Source organism: Saccopteryx bilineata, chromosome 4 (genome assembly GCF_036850765.1).
Source record: "Saccopteryx bilineata isolate mSacBil1 chromosome 4, mSacBil1_pri_phased_curated, whole genome shotgun sequence".
In the NCBI taxonomy this organism is placed as follows: domain Eukaryota; kingdom Metazoa; phylum Chordata; class Mammalia; order Chiroptera; family Emballonuridae; genus Saccopteryx; species Saccopteryx bilineata.
This window is the reverse complement of record NC_089493.1, coordinates 296,689,333-296,698,746: the sequence shown is the minus strand read 5'-3', so window position 1 is coordinate 296,698,746 and position 9,414 is coordinate 296,689,333.

Below are 9,414 nucleotides of genomic sequence, written 5' to 3'. Positions count from 1 at the left end.
TCTGGGTCAGGGCGCCTGGGCTAGCCCAGGAAGCTGCTTTGTAAGTTGCACTGATGTTGGTGATCTGAGGATTGTTATCAACACCAGGAGGCAGTAGAGCATCGCGTGGAGAACGTGGGCCCCTGAAATCCGACTGCCCGCTCCCAGATCCCGCCTCTACTCCTGCGCGGGGCAATGAAAGCTTTCTGTGCCTGGGACTCTCCTGTAACAAAAAGTGGTCACAATAGTATCGACCTCACTCGATTGTCACACGGATTTGAAAGATGATGCATATGACAAGAGCATCTAACACGTGCCATTTGTTGTGAGTGGCATGTGTGGTGTCCTTGCAGTGATATTGAAAGAACTCTCTCTTTCTCTCTCTCTCCTTTTTCATGGAGAATGACGCTGTGGCCCACATCTAATATTTCATGGGAAGAAATGTGTCTATTTTTATTTCTAGAGTACTGTTCCTCCCAGGTGCTTCCCAGGGCTGGGTCGTGCGGGGGCGGGGGGGGGGGGTAAGGAAGGCGGGGAGGGGGAGGGGACTGGGTCAACCTCACTCTATGTGACAAGGGAGAGGGGGTGAAGATATGGAAGTAAGAAATGCAAGGACTTGGGTTTCAGGTGGTAAGGAGCTGACAATTTGTCAAGGACCGCGCTCTCGAAACAAAAGAGGTCTCTCTCTGGAAACTCGGTCGCAGGCATGTTCCGTCTGTGGTGAACCATTTCCTACTTTACGGAATGTTATGGAACTCCGAATCTGGGAGATTTGTTTTTACAGAGGGGGGAGGGGAGAACAGGAAATTATACCACTCCTCTTAGGGACTATAGTAAGTACAGATATGTTTTTATTAGCGTGTGGGGAAAACCCACAGAATTTCTAATTCATGAAAGCAAGCAAGCAGGGGACAGGACAGTTCCCGTGACTGGAAGGAGCTTTAAAAGTCTCTGATGACTTCATGCAGGTGATCTGTGTCAGTGACCTTTTTTACAGATAAAATAGTTGAGGGCATGTGATTTCCCAGGGTCACAGTGTGCACGATCAGGAATGTCACTAGCGTGTGGGTTTCCTGCTTCCTACTGCAAGGGCTCACCCTGCTTCTTGATAAAGATGAGGGCCGGGTAAATCAACATGGGCTTGAGGGGGGCACCCTAGGAGGGCCCTCACTCCTGGCCCGGCACTTTTTTTTGTATTTTTCTGAAGAAGTGGGGAGGCAGAGAGACAGACTCCCGCATGCGCCTGACTGGGATCCACCCAGCATGCCCACCAGAGGGCAATGCTCTGCCCATCTGGGGTGTTGCTCCGTTGCAGCCGGAGCCATTCTAGCGCCTGAGGCAGAGGCCATGGAGCCATCCTCAGCGCCTGGGCCAACTTTGCTCCAATGGAGCCTTGGCTGCGAGAGGGGAAGCGAAACAGAGTGAAAGGAGAGGGGGAAGGGTGGAGAAGCAAACGAGCGCTTCTCCTGTGTGTCCTGGCCGGGAATTGAACCCGGGACTTCCACACGCCGGGCTGACACTCTACCTCTGAGCCAGCTGGCCAGGGCCCCCCGCACTTTCCTGGTGACCACAGTCTGGTACCTGCTGGGTGAAGAAAAGCTGGCTGGTAACCTTCAGTTTTCATCAGGAGGCGTGATGTGCACAAATGTATCCTTTGATGAGCTTTGCTGGTACAGAACTTGACATGTGGCACAGTGGGAAGGGAACCAATCACCTCTCACAGGGACGTTAGCATGGAACAAACTCACAGACCAATGCAAAACCAACAAAAAAAATCAAAACCCCAAATCTATTTACTAAGTTATAATGAGAAACGTAACTATCAATGAGACAGATACTTACTTTCCTCTCCCCCCTTACCCCCTGCCCCATGGAAAGGATGCGGCAAGTATGGGATGAGGGACATGGTGGTTTGGAAAGATGTTGATGATGGTGTCACAGAGCCTTGATACAACGGGTGACCCATTCTCATCCATATGGATGAGTCGAGCAGAGAGGACCAGGGTTCTGTTTCCAGGCTGGGGATGGACACCCACCACCAGATCAGCCTCCCTTGCCATCCACTCTCGTTTTCAAAGCTGATCCAACTTCTTTCACCCTCCACCCACCATGAGCTGTCTGTCATTTCTAGGAACTTGATGACCTTCCTTCAGTCAATTTGCAGTTAAGTCCTGGTTGGGGACTTGCCTTTTTTTTTTTTTTAATTTCTATTCATTTTAGAGAGGATAAGGAGAGACAGAGAGAGAGAGAGAGAGAGAGAGAGAGAGAGAGAGAGGGAGAGAGGAGAGATGGGGGGGAGGAGCTGGAAGCATCAACTCCCATATGTGCCTTGACCAGGCAAGCCCAGGGTTTCGAACTGGCAACCTCAGCATTTCCAGGTTGACACTTTATCCACTGCGCCACCACAGGTCAGGCTTTTTTTTTTTTTTTTAAAGGGGACCTGCCTTTTAAAAAAGTGACTTTGTGTCTCTTTGCACTAAACCATTATATGTATACTTAAAAAAAATGTGATTCTCAGACAACAATTTTATTTTCTTATTTCCAGAATTTTATGATAGACTCCTGTACTGCCTATTATGTCACGAAGACCTGACTTAATATTTTTCTTGAACAGATATGTCAAAAATATGTATTCCTGATATTTGTGTTTAAACAGATATGACTTCTAAACAGAGTGAGCACTAACAAGTGTTAGTTGTCTCCCAGTGTGATGTGGGTTACCGTGTCAAGATGAAAACACACCCATGTACTTGTCGCTGTCTGTAGTACAATAATGCAGAGATTCTAGTCTGCGAATCAAATGGGTGTTGGAGATTCTAAGAAATGAACCCACTCTGCTATCAAACCCTAGAGGGATAACTTAGTGTTTTGTGTTGTTTTTCCTTGAACACTTATTCCACTGAATAATCATAATAAGCATTGTAGACGTGGTGAAATTACCTATAAATCTGTCTTCTTACGAAAGTAAAAACCGTGCATAGAGCCAACCTAAGGCATTTTGTTCAAAAGTGTAAGGTGTCTGAAAAGCAGCAAGCGTGGCTCCAATGTCATCGACCGTTTTGGTTCTAACGTGGACTTTCCCTGGAGGGGGAAGGTATATTCACAAATACCAAACCACACTTGAGTGACATTCCTGAGAAGAGCCAACACTCCCCACCCACCAAGCCTGCACGCCTGCTGGTCCAGTCCAGCATGGGAGACAGGGGAAGCTGGTAGAATCTGAATTTGTTGGCTGAGGAAAAAAAAAGTGGTAGAGTAAAAGCTACTAATCTAATGCCTGCCCCTGTTCTTTTTTTTTTTATTATTATTATTACTATTATTTTTATATATGAAGTGAGAACTCCTGCATGCACTCTGACTGGGATCCTCCCCGCAGATGCTCTGCCCATCTGGGACTGCTGCTCCGTTGCTCGGCAACCAAACCATTTTTAGTACCTGAGGTGAGGCCATGGAGCCATCCTCAGCACCTGGGGCCAACTTGCTCAAAGCACTCGAGCCATGGCTGTGGGAGAAGAAGAGAGAGAGAGAGAGAAGGGGGAGGGGTGGAGAAGCAGATGGTTTCTTCTCCTGTGTGCCCTGCCTGACTGAGAATCGAACCCAGGGCTTCTACACATTGGGCCAACGCTCTACTGCCAAGCCAACCAGCCAGGGCCCCTGTTCTATCTAAAACATTTTTTTTTCCAAAAGAGCATAGAATGCCAATGAACTTCACAGTAAATTCTGTATTGGAGAATACATTATTAGGCACTTCCAGGATTGACTTTGCCAAGCTGGAACAAAGGGTGCACATTCATTCAGGAGAGAACTGTGCCTGGAGAAAGGAAGCCGTAAGGGCTCATGGCGCTGAGCTTCTGGTTGTCCCACAGCCAAATGCCTCTGCTCTGGGTCCCGCGACTCGTGCATCCATTCAGTTTAAGGGAGATCCAGGGATAAGTTGCAAAATAAACTCACCATCCGTTGCGGCTGTTAACAAATCAATCACAGTTTTCGCCAGAGCAAGGAGACTGTTCTGTCTGATTTCCAGGTTGGGTGATTGCTCAAACATCCTTTCATAAGTGCTTTCTTCCCCATTCTCAGACCAGTCGCAGTTGTGCAGAGATAAAATAGTGGGTCTTCTTTCCAGCCGGCAGAGATGTGCTTCTGTGGTCTGTTATACACACTCTGTAAGCCCGCATAAGTTTAGGTACATTCGTACATTTTTTTTTCTTTTTTTTCGTTTTTAGAAGCTGGAAACAGGGAGAGACAGTCAGACAGACTCCCACATGTGCCCGACCGGGATCCACCCGGCACGCCCACCAGGGGGCGACGCTCTGCCCACCAGGGGGTGATGCTCTGCCCCTCCGGGGCGTCGCCATGTTGCGACCAGAGCCACTCTAGCGCCTGAGGCAGAGGCCACAGAGCCATCCCCAGCGCCCGGGCCATCTTTTCTCCAATGGAGCCTTGGCTGCGGGAGGGGAAGAGAGAGACAGAGAGGAAGGAGAAGGGGAGGGGTGGAGAAGCAAATGGGCGCTTCTCCTGTGTGCCCTGGCCGGGAATCGAACCCGGGTCCTCCACACGCTAGGCCGACGCTCTACCGCTGAGCCAACCGGCCAGGGTATACATATTTTGTTTACTGTAAAACATTTATATTTTAAGTTTTCAAAGCTTGCTCATCGTTCCGTGCAATTTTTTCATGTATTTCGTAGAAACAGTTTGAATGGTTTTATTTTCATTTTTATTTATTTTATTTTTTAAAATTTATTTATATTTTTACAGGGACAGAGAGAGTGAGTCAGAGAGAGGGATAGATAGGAACAGAGAGAGATGAGAAGCATCAATCATCAGTTTTTCATTGCAACATCTTAGTTGTTCATTGATTGCTTTCTCATATGTGCCACGGGCCATCAACAGACTGAGTAACCCCTTGCTCGAGCCAGCAACCTTGGGTCCAAGCTGGTGAGCTTTTTTTTTTGTTCAAGCCAGATGCGCCCGCACTCAAGTTGGCAACCTCAGGGTCTTGAACTTGGGTCCTTCCGCATCCCAGTTCGATGCTCTATCCACTGCGCCACCCCCTGGTCAGGCTGTTTTGTTTTTTTTTAAGATTTTATTTTTATTCATTTTAGAGAGGGGGAGAGAGAGAAACAGAGAAAAGAGAGTAGTGGAGGAGGAGCAGGAAACATCAACTCCCGTATGTGCCTTGATCAGGCAAGCCCAGGGTTTTGAACCGGGGACCTCAGCGTTCCAGGTCAATGCTTTATCCATTGCGCCACCACAGCTCAGGCAGTTTGAATGTTTCATAGTCACAAAATAAGAAGGGTTTGTCGCTTCAACATAAGTATAGGAAACAGAGTGGCATGATTTACAGTCAGGTGGAGAGGAAACAGCCATTCTTAAGACCAAAGCCACACACATGCAGGAGAAGATGGCCACTGGGAGGCCAAGGAGAGGGTCGGTTTGAAAATGTACTTATTTTATTTATTTTTTTAAATTTATTTTAATTTTATTTTTTTACAGCGACAGAGAGAGAGTCAGAGAGAGGGATAGACAGACAGGAACGGAGAGAGATGAGAAGCATCAATCATCAGTTTTTCGTTGGGACTCCTTAGTCGTTCATTGATTGCTTTCTCACATGTGCCTTGACCGCGGGCCTTCAGCAGACTGAGTAACCCCTTGCTCAAGTCAGTGACCTTGGGTCCAAGCTGGTGAGCTTTTTTTTTTTTTTTTGGCACAAGCCAGATGAGCCCGCGCTCAGGCTGGTGACCTTGGGGTCTCGAACCTGGGTCCTTCTGCATCCCAGTCCGACGCTCTATTCACTGCGCCACCGCCTGGTCAGGCAAAATGTACTTAAAAAAAAGATGAAAGGAGACTCTGAACCATTGAGAACTACCCAGAAACTTGATGAAAACAGCAGCCTCCTCTCTGACTCAGACCTGCTCTTGTTGAGTTGAAATATATATATATATTAATATTAAAAACCCATACATTCATTTAAGTGGCTTCAGTGAGCCTCCTTACAGATCCTAGACGCAGTTGTATCTAGGCACAACCTGACCACACAGGTGACTGGTCTTACAGTGAGTAAACGGAGGCATGGTGGGGTGGGGTGGGGGCTCAAAGTGAAGTCACAGGTTTCCTTAAGACCCTGCGTGGGACAGTGTGTGACCCCAGTGGGACCACCATGTAGAAGAAGAGGGCCCCACAGCCCAGAGGAACTTGAGCAACTCGGAAGCTCCCCAGCTTAGTGAGGACATGTCAAAACAGGGCTGGGGCGGGGGATGAGGCCACACTTCCTCAGGTGGCTTTTCCCGAACACCCCCAACCCCGCCCTCCCTCCAGCACAGGCTGGTCTCTCTGCTCGGAGTTCTCCTAAGGACGTCGTACCATTCCTCCTGGCGCTCTGCAGCTCTGTCATGGTGTGTTCAGGTTGTGGCTGCCTGCAAGGCCTGCCTCCCCACCAGACAGAGAGCTGTGTCAGCCTGAGGTCTTGTGTTTATTTTGTTTGGCGCTCCATGTAGCCCAGTGGCGGCTGTGTTGTCGTGTGCTCCGTGCACGTGTGTTGGTGACGCAAAAGTGGTGTTTCTTTGTCTTTCTGACGTTATTTCGGACACAAACCGAAACCGGGGGGAGATTGCCCTCGGAAGGAAACCGGGAGGTTCGGAGCAGGTGAGATGCTGCGTCCGGCCCGGAGGTACACAAACAAGTATCCTCCCTCTCCCTCTCCCTCCCTCTTCCCCTCCCACAGCCAGGTGGCGGGTAAGAGTTCTACAGGTCAGAGGAGGAGACAGACTTTCCTACTGAAAAGACAGGCGTCACGGACAAACACATGGCTTCGGTCTGCTGCCCGATTTTGTGATTTTAGCTTTGCAAGTCTCAAGCTTCTGTGTTTCAGATTCCTTTCACCCATTTCCATCCTCAATCCCTTAGTTTGAGTCTCAGGAAAGGGTCTGGGGACCAAGAGATACATGATGAGGAGGGGTTACCGTTAGCCAGGGTTTCTAAGGGGATGTTTCCTGAAAAAGTAGCTCAGCAGAGCCCCCAGCCACATTACGGCTGAGTATCCCTATTACCACAACTTGGTTGATGGTTTATGAAGCTTTCGCACCTCCTGAGTCTCACAGACATATTGTCAAGTAGGCAGCAGCTAGGAATCCTGGCCCTCGGTTTGCAGAGGAAAGGAAGTCTCAGGAGAGACTGATTTATTTAAATTATAGTGAAAACACGAGCAAAGGAGCATTGTTTGAGAGACTGTTCTGTGTTGAGGCACTACACCAAGCCCTCTATATTTAGAATATATTATCTAATCTTCACCACATCTCTAGGAAACAGGTAACCCTTATTATTATTATTATTATTCCCATTTTACAGATGAGGAGACTGAGACCCAGAGGGCGAGTTTGCCACAAACTGCATAACCAAGAAGCATGGAGTCAGGCATCAAACCCAGGCAGTCTGTCTCAGCAGGTCAGAGGATAAAGCACTATACTAATGAGTAGTACTGGAAGATCTCCAATAAATACACTGTTGCTACTATAGGTCTCCCCACTGCTGTTTCAATTCTGCTACTTTATGTTGCCATTAAAAAAAAAAAAAACTTTTTTGCAGTTTCACTTTAGCTTAGAATTTATCAGAGACCAGAGTGATGTCATTTTATATGCCTGAAATGACATCAACCAAGTCCAGATGAGACTCTCTATACACTGGCTAATTAAAACAAACTGTTGATTACATTTACTGCTTTTATTTTTTAGAGTGGCCATTGCTTAATAACCACAGGACACATCTATTGAATGCATTGAGGAAAACGTACCTTTTTCTGACATTCTCTACAACATACTGCTAGGAAGCTATAAAAAAAATCTAAATCCATGAAAACATGTTATTATATGTGTATTTTTTTTAGATTGTTATTTTTTCAGGGAGATGACAATGACCAACAATGACTGGCACATTTTTTCCCCCCTCTAGAGATCCAAGTCTCTCTCCATATAGGTTCTCTTTACACTCTACTTTGTAATTGAAAAAAATATATGAAAGTGCCCTAATTTTGTAGCCAATAAGAACAATTACAACAAAAAAGCTCCCTTGCCTAGAACTCTAGATAAGGAAAGTGAGCCAGTCAAGATTTTGGGCCTGTGGGCAGAGCTGTGACCCAAGCTAGACACAGAGTTCCGTGCAGAGCAGGTCATTTTCGTCTTTTAAACATCACCCCCTGCATCTCAAAGCCGCATTAGGAAGGATATTGGCTCATAGCTGCCTTTGCATGTAATCTGTGCCTCTTCCCCTCGCCATGATGGATAACGGGGGTGTTGATATGCAGTAGTGACATTCTAGGAGGAAAGGGGCAGTTCCGGAGGGCAATCTCAACTTCTGCTTAGGGCATGTACTCTTGCCGTTTTCCCTGCCTCCTCATCGGTCAACTCGGGAGGCCCTCCGAGAAGAGATAGCAGGGCCTCGTAGATGGATCCGCGGACCACGAGCTGGGGTACCAGGTCCTTCGACAAGGTCTGCTATTGCAGTTGCTCCTGTGACTACTCTGTGCTTCGGTTTCTCCCTGTGTTTTTGCTAAGTGTGGATAACGTCTGTTTGAGTATTTGGTGATTGTTGTAGAATATGATAATGTGCCAGCGATTTGGTTGTCCAGACCCATAGCTCAGGGGTAACGTGCAAATCTGCTCCTTTTGAGAGGCTGGGCTCTGGTGGCAGTCAGCTGACGTCCAATCCTTCAGACGCCAGCAGCCTTCTAGTTGCTTCTTGCTCATGTGACCCATTTTGCCGTCTCTGATCGGTAAGCTCATCAGGCTTATAATTGGCGGGGGGGGGGGAGCATACCCATTGGTCTCCTTTGTTTTCAGTAATGAAACAGGTCATTTTATATACTACTCTTTGCTGCTTTCACTACCCTCCTCAACCCCTCCCTTTTAAAGGTTTCTATTTTGTTTTGGCACAGAGCGGCCTTCTCTGTGACACGAATCCCAGGAGACAGGAGGGAGAGGTGACATGGTAAACACATTGGGCTATTTGGACTTGCTGCTAAAGTTCTTTGATGATTTGGGCCAGGACCACTGGAGGCTTGAACTAGATTTAGTTAAGATGCAGGCTCTTTGGGGTTCTTGCAGGAAGCAGCTAGTGAGTAGACTGGAAAGGCAGAAGGCGAAGGGCCCTTCTCCATGCACGCCCTACTCTTTCTTTGATGTCGTTGTAGTCATTGTGGCCTCTGTTCTCTTAGGCAACAAGATGCCCCTGTTAACAAAAGGTGCCAAGCTGAGATTCTCAGAACCTAATCAAAACGTGCGTAAGGAACAACCTAATTCCCTATGAGCGGATCGCTGTTCCTTAAATGACAGCCTTTGAGGCGCAACATTTGGAGCTAACAGGTGTATTTCTTTTCGAACTAAGGCAGAACGTATTTCCAGTCTGGTTGGATAAAAAGCACTCTCTAAACAAACTTAAGAAGAA